Raw genomic sequence first — 15545 nt, 5'->3', positions numbered from 1 at the left:
GAGTTAAACTCATGACTAGGCGATAAACATTACCAGCTAGAGACTTGTAGTTTATGCCTAATGTTGATCCATCTTCAATGGCATCAAAGTATGTATCATTTTCTTCAAGGTTGTCATGATTTGTTATCGCTCTGTACCAACGATCAGCTCTATCTTTGTATAAACCATTAATTTCTCGCTTTCCTTGGTTTTTTTGGACCAATTTAACTTCCCTTGGATAATAGGCAACTTCTGAGAGGTCCTCTCGGGACAACCACTCTATTTTTGTTTCAATATTTTGCTTTAGTTCCATGTAGTCTGATCCCCACCAGTCTTGAACCAAACTAGGATGTGGATGTGGTGTGCCTGTGCATGTCTCTATTTGCACTACCTGAATTGTCGGGGTTTCATTTGTGTCTTGCTTGGTCTTGCGGTAGACATTCTCTTCAGCGTCCACATAGTGAAGGAGTACGAGCGGAAGTGCGACGCGAGAGAGACTGCGAGAAGAAGAGCACAACGATATGGTGAACTCGCTCTACGATAATGTGTAGAGCATAGTGAGTTCTTATTAGGTTTTACAAAAGAATATGTGTACATACCTGGCGGCCCGCCCACTTACTTGGGCGTCTACATTGGGCTTTATACCCCAACAACCTCCCACTTAAAGTCCAATGTGGTACTTTAAGTGTGAGAGAAGCTACTATACAAGCTAATATACAAGGGATGTAGAGAAGTGATGTACTATCCTACACCTAACTGCTTGTGAAAGCGCGCAAAGCTCTCTGAGGAAGTCCTTTTGTAAGTAGATCAACAGGATTTTTTGTGGTGTGAACTTTGACAAGCTGAATTTGCTTATCCTCAAGCATTTCCCTGTTGAAATGATACTTCACATCCACATGCTTTGTCTTTGAGTGATAAACTGGATTGCGAGCCAGTTGTATAGCACTCTGACTATCACAATATTACACGGGCATCTCTTCTTTGATTCCCAAATCTGTTACTAGTCGATTAAGCCAAATTGATTCTTTGCATGCCTCTAATGCTGCAACATATTCAGCCTCTGTAGTAGACTGAGTAACACAATCTTGTAATCTAGAACGCCATGATACTGCTCCACCAGCCAATGTTAAGACATACCCTGACGTAGACCTTCGGTTGTCTAAGTCACCTGCATAATCTGAGTCTATAAAACCCTTTACACTTAGCTCCTGACTCCCATAGCATATACGCATACTCTTTGTAGCTTTCAGGTATCTCAATATTCCTTTCACTGCCTCCCAATGTTTCTTGCCTGGGTTTGACATGTATCGACTTACTACTCCCACTGCAAATGCAATGTCTGGGCGAGTAGCAATTATTGCATACATTAAACTACCCACTTCAGATGCATATGGAATCTTATCCATTTCAACATGTTCTTCCTCAGACATAGGACAATCTTGTTTGCTAACTTTCACATATGGTGGCAATGGAACACTCAATGCCTTTCCCTTCTCCATGTTGAAACGTTGCAAAACCTTGTCAATATACTCTGTTTGAGATAACCAAATCAACTTCTTTGATCTGTCTCTCTCAATGCGCATACCAAGTATATGACTGAACAGCTGTTGATACAGCTTCAGCCCAAAACCCATTTGGCAACTGTGCATTATACAACATACTTCTAACCTTCTCTCGTATGGTCCTATTCATCCTCTCAGCAACACCATTTTGAGGAGGATTGTAAGGAGCAGTAAGTTCACGTTTTATACCTTTTGACTCACAAAAGTCCTGAAAGGCCTTTGAAACATACTCTCCACCATTGTCAGTGCGTAAGCATTTAAGCTTCTTGCCACTCTAATTCTCCACAAGTGTCACAAACGTTTTGAAAACACTAAACGCTTCATCCTTGTGCTTGAGAAAGTAAACCCATACTTTCCTCGAGTAATCATCTATAAGTGTCATAAAGTAAGAAGCTCCCCCTAGAGATAGGTTAGGCATAGGTCCACACAAATCACTATGAGCAAGTGCCAACTGTGTATCTCTTCTACTGCTTCTATGCTTACGTGGCTGTTGTGTTTTCTTACCATACAGACAATGTTCACAGAATTCAAAATCATTAAATGAAAAGCCAAGAAAATAACCAGAACGAGATAAGATTTCCATTCCCTTCTTGGACATATGTCCTAACCGGCTATGCCACAAAGAAACGTTCGGCTGCTCGGTTACATTGATTACATTTTTAGAGACATTTGATACATAAATCATGTAAAGTCCTCCAGACTTTACTCCATGTGCTACTGTCATCGAACCCTTGGATATCTTCCACATGTTTTGTCCAAAAGTGGTGACGTATCCAGCATCATCAAGTAAACCTATGCTGATCAAGCTCTTTGTAATTGCGGGAACATGTCTCACATTCTTCAGCGTGAAAGAAGAGCCATTCTGAAACTTCAATTGAACATCTCCAACACCTAAGATCTCACATGTCTGCCCATTGCCTAGCCGAACATGATCTTTAGTGGGCACATAAGAGGTAAACCACTCCTTGTTTGGAGACACATGAAGTGATGCCCCTGAGTCTATAATCCAGTCACTCAGTGCATTTCCATCAGATGCTGTAAGAAGAGCTGAGTCCATTGTATTCTTCAAGAAGTATATGTCTCCTGACACTAGACTGTCATCCACTGCAACAGTGTTTGTCACATTTATTTCTTGAATCTTCAATGAGGACTTGTTCTTCTCACCATGGTCTTCAGCTTTCTCTTTGCCTTTTTCTGCTTTCCATTATTTGCAGTCTCTTTTCATGTGACCCTTCTTGCCACAATGGTAGCATTCTACGTCACTCTTGCCTTTAGCACTGCGGGACTTGCTACGAGACTGATTCCTCTTTCCACCTTTGTACTTTTCTTTGGTCCTTCCCCTGACAACTAAGGCTGTTCCTTTGCCTTTGTCCATTGTCTTTCTATTGGTTTCTTCAGTAAGCAGACTTCCTTCTACACCTGCTATGTTCAAACCATCTGGAGGTGCAGAATTACTCAAAGCTGTGCGAAAAGTGTCCCAACTTTCTGGCAATGTGATCAACAGGAACATAGCTCTAACAGCTTCATCAAACTTGACACCTTGAGCTGACAACTGACTGTAGATTGTGTTGAATTCATTTAGATGATTGGACATAGGTGTCCCTTCTTTCATCTTCAAGTCAAAAAGCTTCTTAAGCCAGTATACCTGTGAAGCTGCACTCTGATTCTCATAAAGATCACTCAGCTTTAACCATGCTTGATAAGCCGACATCTCGTCTGCTACATTGAAGTAAACACTTTCTGCCAAAGTCAGCATAATGGTAGAAAGTGCCAATTCATCCATTTCGCTCCATTCATCTTCGTCCATATCTTCTGGTTTTATCCCCTTGAGCTTTATAGGTTTTATCTGCTTCTTTTGTACCAACACGTGCCAAATCTGCTTCTTCCACAATGGGAAATTGGTTCCATCTAGCTTCTTGATATTGTAAAGAGCAGTGTCCTGTGATCCAGCCATAGCTACGCTTCACAGTGGTTTACTTTCCTGGGAAAAATTCGGCAGAGTTTCCCCTGTAAACTGACCTCTGAACCAATATCAACCTGTCAAATGAACCAAGAAAGCTTCAGATTCTGCAGAAATTTCGGCAGAGTCTCCTTTGTAAAATGGCTATGGTGTACTAAAAAACAGACCAAAAAACAGCTCAAAAAACACTGTCTCTCTGACACTGTAAGCTGTGGGTAAACCTGTCCTGCACCTGTACTGTCTCTCACTATCCTGTCACTGTCCTGTAAGCATAGACTGCAACAATGCCTCAACGGCAGTAAAGCAAAGATGCAATCCCAATTGTCTAACTCACAGTCAATACATCCTAGCTGCCTATCTAAGGGTGCTCGAGGGATCGCTCCAAGACCTGTATCACCGAAAGGATCTCAACATTCGAGAATCCCCCAACTCAATAAAACCTCACTCAACCCTCAACAAAGGCTGCAGTAAATCTGACAATACATAGACTTCCCACAAAATCATACATCCACAAATTTCCCACTATATGCTGTAACCGCTGCGGCGGTTGTTTGCTGCGTGACTCACAGCCAGCAAACCCTCAACAGACATACATCATCTCTGACAATACATCCCATGTGGAAGTACCTGCAATGTCAGGATGAAATCTGGAATATCAAGCTGCAAACACAAGCTACCTGATGAACTAGTGGATGTCGCCTACTATAGTCCGTGTGTAGATGCGCCCGTGTCGTATGTGACACGCCTCCAAGAACTGTGAGCCGTCCTTCGATGTGTAGACAGCCACAAATCAACACTCTGGGAGTGCCGATATCCTCAGCACCTGCAGTCGTAGGCCGAAACCCCAAATTTGCAGAGTCAGATCTGCACCCGCTGAGACCACGTAGTCGAAAATGGCTTGCGTAGAACTTTTTCGAAGCCGAACGGTGGACGAGATGACCTCATAATGAAATTCTGAGAACACCGAGCCCTTCGGGCTCACCCACAAGATTTGGGCCGTGTCTTCGCCTGTCGAATCTCACTCCAATCTGAGCAGGTGACTCTAGCTACCTGCAAATGCTGCCTCGAGCCTCGATCTGAGCTCTGATACCAGTTGAAGGAGTACGAGCGAAAGTGCGACGCGAGAGAGAGTGCGAGAAGAAGAGCACGACGATATGGTGAACTCGCTCTACTGTAATGCGTAGAGCATAGTGAGTTCTTATTAGGTTTTACAAAAGAATATGTGTACATACCTGGCGGCCCGCCCACTTACCTGGGTGACCACATTGGGCTTTATACCCCAACACATAGCATGGTATTTCCTTGTGGAAACCCACTAATGTCAGTCGTATCCCTTCTACTTTGACTTTCATGAATGAGGTAGATGCACCTCTTTGACTTTGTTGCATCTTATCTAATCCATCTTTGTCTTCTCCTGGCTGATTATCTTCCTTGTTTGGGCTCCTTGCGTCTGAGGTTCCAGTGGTGAGAGATGCATCATGTGGTGGTGACTTGCATCTAGCACTTTGGATAGCTCTCATACCTCCCTCCGTTGTAGCAAGTGTAGCAATACCACCCAATGATATTGTAGACATCATTGAGGTATTCACTTCTTGTCTATCTGACCCTTCATTATATGAATCACAAGCAGGATCACCCATACAGTCATTTGTCTTGACTTTGAGTTCATCATACTCAGATTCTTCATCTGTCTCACACATAACCCTTAGCATGTAGTAGGGGACTATGGCATACCCATTCTCATCGCAAAATTTTGTTGGTGTGGTCTCATTAACACAGACATCCAAAGTAGCCAATATCTAAGTCCACTCTAGCGGTTCTAACGCCTCTTCCGGAAAAGGTTCTCTTATGTAAGCATCATCTTCTAAGACCCTTTCTAAGGCATTCTCATTTCTCCCAAAGTCACTACACTCCGATGCTCCTCACATCCAAATTTCTTTCTTTTTGCCCATCCACGTATGGTCTGTTGATCCACTTTGTGTTGCAGAATCAAAATCTTCCACGGGCGTTCTAGTTACATCTCGGTAACTATGATTTCTCATATTTACACGTGTTGTGGTTTCAACATGTCTCAAAGTATAGATAATCATAACCCCAATCTTGTACCATCTTGAGGTGCCTCATGAATGGTCTTCCAAGGATGATTTCATAGTTATTTTTCTTGCCAAAGTCAACTATGGCAAAAGTATGTGCATACTCTATACCACAAGAAGACACCACTATCACTTCTAGCAATCCCATGGGTCTTTCCACATGCCCATCAACTAACTATAATTTTATTCTGGTTGTTCTAAAGGCAGGCCTACCCCATTTCTCCCATATTCATTTTGTTGCTATGGAAATTCCTGCTCCGCTGTCAAGTATAGCTTTCGTTTCAATCCCATTGTACTCGATAGGCAAAGTGGCATTACCATCTTCTCCTTCACAGTACTCTCCTACTTTGTTCAGAGGTATCGGTCTTACATTTGATCTAGGCTTCTCGATCTCATCTAGCTCTTTTTGCAGGAACCTTAACGGGCTTTTGATCCCAATTTTTTCCAAGCATTTTCCTATATCCGTCCACACACTTGGCCTGATTTTCAAAAGTTCTGCCAACGTAATTGTGCAGTTCACTGGCGTGGATAGCAAGTCAGTCAAAATTTTTGTGTCCAATTCTTTTGTCCCCCCTAGCCTTCGTGATGGAACTCTCACAATCTCAGACTTTGCCTCAAAATCTCCCATGTACTGTGGCAAAGTTCTTAACGATGCAGGTCTACTGTCTTCAGAGGCTATCGATCCTACGTCACCATGATATGACCTTGCATCAACACTCATTTGTGGTCTATCTAATGTGATTTCAGGAAATGGTGCTGGTCCAGCATCCTCTTCTCTTTTTTGGGCATCTCGGACAGCCTTCCATAACTCCTCTGGCCACTGCTCCTCAACTATAGGAACATAGGGTGGGAAATCCCTCATTGATTCATCTGTTGTATTTTGGACTACCCTCGAGTCTTGCGACCTTGGCAGTGGTTCTTCCCTATGATCCACTTCTTCTCTAGGCAATTCGTCTACTTTAATGCTCTCGTCTTTGTGCACTGGGGTGACTATCCTATCCTTCAATTCTGGTGGAGGTGGTTCTAGCAATGCTTGAGCAGTTTCAATGAGCTGCTTACACATTTCTAGCCTCTGCTTCTCTAGTTCAGGATAAGGATGGGTCATCCAACTTTGTTCTAAGGTCTGTCTATTTTTCAATCTAGCCTCATAAGCCTATAAAATCGCGTCTAAAGGCTCATTCACTTTGTCCACTAGGACAGATCCTCCTGAACTAGCACTCTTGGGTGCTTCGACTGGTTTAAGGGTTTCAGCTTCCCTTTGTTGTGTCTGTTGCTCTTGAGTTGTTTCCAACTCAGTTGTAACAGCCTTTTCTTCTCCTTGTTGGAATTAGGGTTGCAGAGAAACACACACAGCTTGCAGAAGACGAAGGAAGCTCAAGGCACACAATAGAGAGTGTGTTACATAGTGTGCAATGGAAAGATAGATAGCCCTAGAGTGATGGGCGTATATACAATACACGGGGGAAAAAACCTCCTAAAGAGGGAAAAAATGCCCCGGCGATCCTAGTGTGTTCACACACATCACTACCACATATATGGTAACAAATCCCCCCTGGAGTGATGCGGTGAATGAGAGCTGGCACATGAGTAAAGGGAAGTGCCATGCCCTGAGGACAGGATGAGTCCACAAAGGGGAGTAAGCCCAAAGCTTTGCGGAAAGCTTCAAGCTTCTCACAAGACAATGCCTTTGTGAAAAGATATGCAAGGTTGTCCTGTGTTGGCACATAAGCCAAGCTGATCGCTCCTGCTGAGAGCCTCTCCATGACATAGTGGTAATGCACCTCAATGTGCTTTGTGCGAGCATGAAAAACTGGGTTCCTCGCAACTGCCAATGTGCTCTGACTGTCAGTGTAGATAGTGTTGGCAGTGTCCCGTCCAACACCCAAATCAGCCATAAGGCATCTGAGCCATACACACTTAACCGTAGCTATGAAGACTGCCCTGTACTCAACCTCACAACTCGAAGTGGCCATAGTAGGTTGCTTCTTGCTCAACCATGATATACATGAATTGCCAAGCATGAAACAAAAACCACTTGTGGACACTCGCGTGTCAAAACAACCAGCCCAATCTGAGTCATGAAAAAGCATGTAAGTCTGGCGGCAATGATCCCCCCTTGGGATAAAACAAGCCAAGATGTAAAGTGCCACTAAGGTAGCGAAAAATCCTCTTGACAGCCTGCCAATGCTTAGACCCTGGGCTATGCATAAATCTACTAACCTGTGAGACTACAAACTGAATATCTGGCCTCGTGTTGCATACATAAATGAGGCAGCCAACATCAGTTTGGTAAAGAGTGACATCAGTAGGATCACCAGCATCATGTAGACTCAACTTCAAACCTGTTTCCATGGGAGTGGCAATAGGTTTGCAATCCTCAAGTCCAAACTTACATAGCAATGTCTCTATGTAACTTTTCTGACACAAGGCAATACCACCATCACACTGCTTAAATTGTATACCCAAATAATGATGCAACAGCCCCAAATCTTTCATCTTGAAAGTAGCATTAAAATCAGCCTTAAATTCAGCAATATGTCTCTCATTTGGTCCAGTGATCAGCAAATCATCAACATAAAGAACCACAATGAGAAGTACATCACCCTCACGCTTTACATACAATGTGCTTTCTGTTGGAGTGTTACAAAAGCCTTGTTTGACCAAATGAGTGTCAGCTTTCTCATACCAAGCACGAGGAGATTGCTTCAACCCATACAAAGCCTTGTTACATTTGCACACTTTGTCCTCTTGCCCTTTTAGACAAAACCGCGAGGCTGCGTTACATAAACTTCCTCAAATATGTCACTATTCAAGAAAGCAGTAACAATGTCTGATTGATGTACATCCCAACCAAAATGAGCTGCCAATGCACATACAAAACACACAGTAGTGACAAGTGGGAGCAAAAGTCTCTTCATAATCTATGCCTTTTTGTTGTGCATAACCCTTTGCAACAAGTCGAGCCTTATGGCGATCGATCTCACCATCCAGCTTGCGTTGCAACTTGTAAACCCACTTCGTACCAATGGCCTTTTTGCCAGGAGGAAAATCACATAAAGTCCATGTGTCATTTTCTATAAGTGCATCATATTCTGATTGCATGGCAGCCATCCAATTTTCTGAATTTTGTGCTTCATCAAAAGTCAGAGGCTCCTCAACATCATGTAAGCTAGACACAGACAAAGCATAACAATCTGATGCATAAGATGCATGGCGAGAGCTTGAATGAGTACAACTAGACAAAGGTGCATCCTGTTGGGGTATAAAGCCCAATGTGGTCGCCCAGGTAAGTGGGTGGGCCGCCAGGTATGTACACATATTATTTTGTAAAAACCTAATAAGAACTCACTATGCTCTACACATTACAGTAGAGCGAGTTCACCATATCGTCGTGCTCTTCTTCTCACACTCTCTCTCGCGTCGCACTTCCGCTCGTACTCCTTCAACTGGTATCAGAGCTCAGATCGAGGCTCGCGGCAGCACTGCAGGAGGCTAGAGTCACCAGCTCAGATTGGAGTGAAATTCTTCAGGCAAAGACACGGCCCCAAATCTTGTGGGAGTGCCCGAAGGACTTGGTGTGCTCAGAATTTCATTCTGAGGTCATCTCGGTCACCGTTCGGCTTCAACAAAGGTCTGCGCAGGCCATTTTCGACTACGTGGTCTCGGCGGGTGCAAATCCGACTCTGCAAATTTGGGGTTTTCGGCCTACGACTGCAGGTGCTGAGGATATCGACACTCCCAGAGTGTTGATTTGTGGCTGTCTACACATCGAAGGACGGCTCACAGTTCTTGGAGGCGTGTCACATACGACACGGGCGCATCTACACACAGACTGTAGGCGACATCCACTAGTTCATCAGGTAGCTTGTGTTTGCTGCTTGATATTCCAGATTTCATCCTGACATTGCAGGTACTTCCACATGGGATGTATTGTCAGAGATGATGTATGTTTGTTGAGGGTCTGCTGGCTGTGAGTCACGCAGCAAACAACCGCCGCAGCGGTTACAACATATAGTGGGAAATTTGTGGATGTAAGACTTTGTGGGAAGTCTACGTACTGTCAGATTTACTACAGCCTTTGTTGAGGGTCGAGTGAGGTTTTATTGAGCTAGGGGATTCTCGAATGTTGAGATCCTTTCGCTGATACAGGTCTTGGAGCGATCCCTCGAGCACCCTTAGATAGGCAGCTAGGATGTATTGACTGTGAGTTAGACAGTTGGGATTGCATCTTTGCTTTACTACCGTTGAGGCATTGTCCTAGTCTATGCTTACATGACAGTGACAAGACAGTGAGAGATAGTACAGGTGCAGGACACGTTTACCCGCAGCTTACAGTGTCAGAGAGACAGTGTTTTTTGAGCTGGTTTTTGGTCTGTTTTTGAGTACACCATAGCCATTTTACAAAGGAGACTCTGCCAAAATTTATGCAGAATCTGAAGCTTTCTTGGTTCATTTGACAGGTTGATATTGGTTCAGAGGTCAGTTTACAGGGGAAACTCTGCCGAATTTTTCCCAGGAAAGTAAACCACTGTGAAGCGTAGCTATGGCTGGATCACAGGACACTGCTCTTTACAATATCAAGAAGCTAGATGGAACCAATTTCCCATTGTGGAAGAAGCAGATTTGGCACGTGTTGGTACAAAAGAAGCAGATAAAACCTATAAAGCTCAAGGGGATAAAACCAGAAGATATGGACGAAGATGAATGGAGCGAAATGGATGAATTGGCACTTTCTACCATTATGCTGACTTTGGCAGAAAGCGTTTACTTCAATGTAGCAGACGAGATGTCGGCTTATCAAGCATGGTTAAAGCTGAGTGATCTTTATGAGAATCAGAGTGCAGCTTCACAGGTATACTGGCTTAAGAAGCTTTTTGACTTGAAGATGAAAGAAGGGACACCTATGTCCAATCATCTGAATGAATTCAACACAATCTACAGTCAGTTGTCAGCTCAAGGTGTCAAGTTTGATGAACCTGTTAGAGCTATGTTCCTGTTGATCACATTGCCGAAAAGTTGGGACACTTTTCGCACAGCTTTGAGTAATTCTGCACCTCCAGATGGTTTGAACATAGCAGGTGTAGAAGGAAGTCTGCTTACTGAAGAAACCAATAGAAAGACAATGGACAAAGGCAAAGGAACAGCCTTAGTTGTCAGGGGAAGGACCAAAGAAAAGTACAAAGGTGGAAAGAGGAATCAGTCTCGTAGCAAGTCCCGCAGTGCTAAAGGCAAGAGTGACGTAGAATGCTACCATTGTGGCAAGAAGGGTCACATGAAAAGAGACTGCAAATAATGGAAAGCAGAAAAAGGCAAAGAGAAAGCTGAAGACCATGGTGAGAAGAACAAGTCCTCATTGAAGATTCAAGAAATAAATGTGACAAACACTGTTGCAGTGGATGACAGTCTAGTGTCAGGAGACATATACTTCTTGAAGAATACAATGGACTCAGCTCTTCTTACAGCATCTGATGGAAATGCACTGAGTGACTGGATTATAGACTCAGGGGCATCACTTCATGTGTCTCCAAACAAGGAGTGGTTTACCTCTTATGTGCCCACTAAAGATCATGTTCGGCTAGGCAATGGGCAGACATGTGAGATCTTAGGTGTTGGAGATGTTCAATTGAAGTTTCAGAATGGCTCTTCTTTCACGCTGAAGAATGTGAGACATGTTTCCGCAATTACAAAGAGCTTGATCAGCATAGGTTTACTTGATGATGCTGGATACGTCACCACTTTTGGACAAAACATGTGGAAGATATCCAAGGGTTCGATGACAGTAGCACATGGAGTAAAGTCTGGAGGACTTTACATGATTTATGTATCAAATGTCTCTAAAAATGTAATCAATGTAACCGAGCAGCCGAACGTTTCTTTGTGGCATAGCTGGTTAGGACATATGTCCAAGAAGGGAATGGAAATCTTGTCTCGTTCTGGTTATTTTCCTGGCTTTTCATTTAATGATTTTGAATTCTGTGAACATTGTCTGTATGGTAAGAAAATACAGCAGCCACGTAAGCATAGAAGCAGTAGAAGAGATACACAGTTGGCACTTGTTCATAGTGATTTGTGTGGACCTATGCCTAACCTATCTCTAGGGGGAGCTTCTTACTTTATGACATTTATAGATGATTACTCGAGGAAAGTATGGGTTTACTTTCTCAAGCACAAGGATGAAGCGTTTAGTGTTTTCAAAACGTTTGTGACACTTGTGGAGAATCAGAGTGGCAAGAAGCTTAAATGCTTACGCACTGACAATGGTGGAGAGTATGTTTCAAAGGCCTTTCAGGACTTTTGTGAGTCAAAAGGTATAAAACGTGAACTTACTGCTCCTTACAATCCTCCTCAAAATGGTGTTGCTGAGAGGATGAATAGGACCATACAAGAGAAGGTCAGAAGTATGTTGTCTAATGCACAGCTGCCAAATGGGTTTTGGGCTGAAGTTGTATCAACAGCTGTTCATCTTGTATTAGATCTCCTAGCAAGGTTTTGCAGAAGGATTCAGTGCCAGAGATGGTATGTTCAGGCAAAATGCCCTCATACAAGCATCTCAGAGTCTTTGGCTGTGAGGCATATACTCACGTTCCAAAGGAATTTAGGAACAAACTTGAGCCAAAGAGTAGAAAGTGCATCTTTCTAGGCTATGGTAATTTTGGTGAGATGGGGTACAGACTTTGGGATCCCGAATCCAGAAAGGTTGTCCGCAGCAATGATGTTCACTTTAATGAATCCAAATATCATTCTAAACCAGAGAGGGTTGAGGAGATTAGAAGAGTTGTCTTCCAAGAAGATGGACCTGCACGTGCAAGACAAAATGTCAAGGCTCAAGAGGAGCAAGGACAGGATAGAGTGGAACCACAGGTTGTGGTTGAGCCTGAGCCACCTATTGTGCATAGATATGGACGTGTCACGCGACCTCCTGATAGGTTTGTTCCATCTATGAACTATGTCATGTTGACTGATTACAATGAGCCTTCATGTTACAAGGAAGCAGTGCAAATGAAGGACTCCAAGAATTGGTAATTGGCCATGCAGTCAGAGATGACAGCTCTGCATGAAAACAAGACATGGAAGCTAGTTAAATTACCACATGGCAAAAAGGCTCTACCTTGTAAATGGGTTTACAGGTATAAGATCACCGCTCATGATAGTCAGCCAAAGTACAAAGCAGGGCTTGTTGCCAAGGGCTTTAAGCAAGAACAAGGCATTGACTTTGATGAAGTCTTCTCTCCGGTGGTCAAGATGACTACATTGAGATGCTTTCTTGCATTGGTTGCCATATTAGATTTGGTGTTGCACCAAATGGATGTCAAGACAGCGTTCTTGCATGGTGATTTAGATGTGGAAATTTACATGCAGCAGCCAGAAGGGTTTGTTGAGAAAGGCAAGGAAGATTGGGTATGCCAGTTGTTAAAGAGTCTTTATGGCTTAAAACAATCACCGAGGGCATGGTACCATAAATTCCACAAGTTTATGCTTTCTCAAGGCTACAAACGTAGTGAGTTCGATCATTGTCTATATACAAAGAAGGCTAAGGATGGTAGTTGGCTGATCCTTATTTTGTATGTGGATGACATGTTGATTGCTGGCAAGCACTTGGAAGAAATTTTAGCTTTGAAGTCAAAGATGGCAAAATTGTTTGACATGAAAGACATGGGTGAGGCAAGTCATATACTTGGTATGTGCATTGAGAGAGACAGATCAAAGAAGTTGATTTGGTTATCTCAAACAGAGTATATTGACAAGGTTTTGCAACGTTTCAATATGGAGAAGGGAAAGGCATTGAGTGTTCCATTGCCACCATATGTGAAACTTAGCAAACAAGATTGTCCTGTGTCTGAGGAAGAACATGCTAAAATGGATAAGATTCCATATGCATCTGCAGTGGGTAGTTTGATGTATGCAATGATTGCTACTCGCCCAGACATTGCATTTGCAGTGGGAGTAGTAAGTCGATGCATGTCAAACCCAGGCAAGAAACATTGGGAGGCAGTGAAAGGAATATTGAGATACCTGAAAGCTACAAAGAGTATGCGTATATGCTATGGGAGTCAGGAGCTAAGTGTAAAGGGTTTTACAGACTCAAATTATGCAGGTGACTTAGACAACTGAAGGTCTACGTCAGGGTATGTCTTAACATTGGCTGGTGGAGCAGTATCATGGCGTTCTAGATTACAAGATTGTGTTACTCAGTCTACTACAGAGGCTGAATATGTTGCAGCATCAGAGGCATGAAAATAATCAATTTGGCTTAATCGACTAGTAAAAGATTTGGGAATCAAAGAAGAGATGCATGTGTTATATTGTGATAGTCAAAGTGCTATACAATTGGCTCGCAATCCAGTTTATCACTCAAAGACAAAGCATGTGGATGTGAAGTATCATTTCATCAGGGAAATGCTCGAGGATAAGCAACTTCAGCTTGTCAAAGTTCACACCACAGAATATCCTGCTGATCTGCTTACAAAAGGACTTCCCTAAGAGAGCTTTGCGCATTTTCGCAAGCAGTTAGGTTTAGGGTAGTACATCACTTCTCTACATCTCTTGTATATTAGCTTGTATAGTAGCTTCTCTCACACTTAAAGTACCACATTGGACTTTAAGTGGGAGGTTGTTGGGGTATAAAGCCCAATGTGGTCGCCCAGGTAAGTGGGCGGGCCGCCAGGTATGTACACATATTCTTTTGTAAAAACCTAATAAGAACTCACTATGCTCTACACATTACAGTAGAGCGAGTTCACCATATCGTCGTGCTCTTCTTCTCGCACTCTCTCTCGCGTCGCACTTCCGCTCGTACTCCTTCACATCCAATTTACTATCACGCAAAGTGTGCACCAGCCATTTTGGCATACCTCTAGCCTGCTCATTTTCAGCCCTTTCCTCATCAAGTACATCATGTACATCTGCATTAGTAATAGGCTGATCTAGAACATTTTCAGAAACCCCCATAGGCTGTACATTTGCCTCATTGGAACTTACATTCGTATTTCCACCACTGAAAAGAGGCAACAAAGTGTCATAAATGTCTTGTGAGCTTACATTACTGTCTCTAGTACATTACAGCAAGGGCTGAACAGAATCTTCCACAAACACTACATCCCGTGAAACCAGAATACGTTTTGTTTGCAAATAATACAACCTGTAACCTTTGCTTTCAGCACTATAACCAACAAAAATACATTTGACAGCCTTATCATCCAATTTTCTATGCTGCACTTGTGGCACCAAAGCATATGCCAAACAGCCAAAAACACGCATGTTCTCAATAGAAGGCTTTCTATCATGTCATGCTTCATATGGAGTAATACACTGCAAAGCTTTCATAGGACACCTGTTAAGTGCATAAGTGGCACACATAATGGCCTCAAGCCAAAAAGAATGCGGCAAAGCTTGACTTTTGACCATACATCGTGCCATTTCCGTCAGTGACCTGTTTTTCCTCTCAGCAACACCATTTTGCTGAAGTGTATAAGGCACTGTACATTGGTGTTTTATCCCACAACTAGCCAGAAATGCATTAAATTCTATCAGAACGGAGGGTGCCCATAGTACATTTCGAGACATTTTCAGCCATAGCCAGAAATTGTTTGAAGCACATAAAAACTTCAGACTTCACTTTAAGCGGAAATACCCATGCATGCCTGGAGTAATCATCAATGAAAGTCACGAAGTACAAGTAATTGCCCAAGGACGGAGTTTGCATGGGCCCACAAACATCACTATGCACAAGCTGCAACCTGCATGTGGCTCGAACTGAACCATCCTTTGGAAACTTAGAACGCTTCATCTTACCCAAAATACAACCTTCACAAACATGTTTGACAGGTGCTTCAAGAGGTGGCAAAGAAGCAACCATATCAGATTTCTGCAAACGCAGCAAACTAGCAAAATTCAGATGACCAAAACGTGCATGCCAAAGTTTTACATCTGAAATAGCCCTTGAATCTGCAA

This window comes from Adiantum capillus-veneris, chromosome 24, assembly GCF_014529385.1.
Source record: "Adiantum capillus-veneris isolate H3 chromosome 24, ASM1452938v2, whole genome shotgun sequence".
NCBI lineage: Eukaryota > Viridiplantae > Streptophyta > Polypodiopsida > Polypodiales > Pteridaceae > Adiantum > Adiantum capillus-veneris.
Note: the sequence above shows the minus strand (reverse complement) of the source record.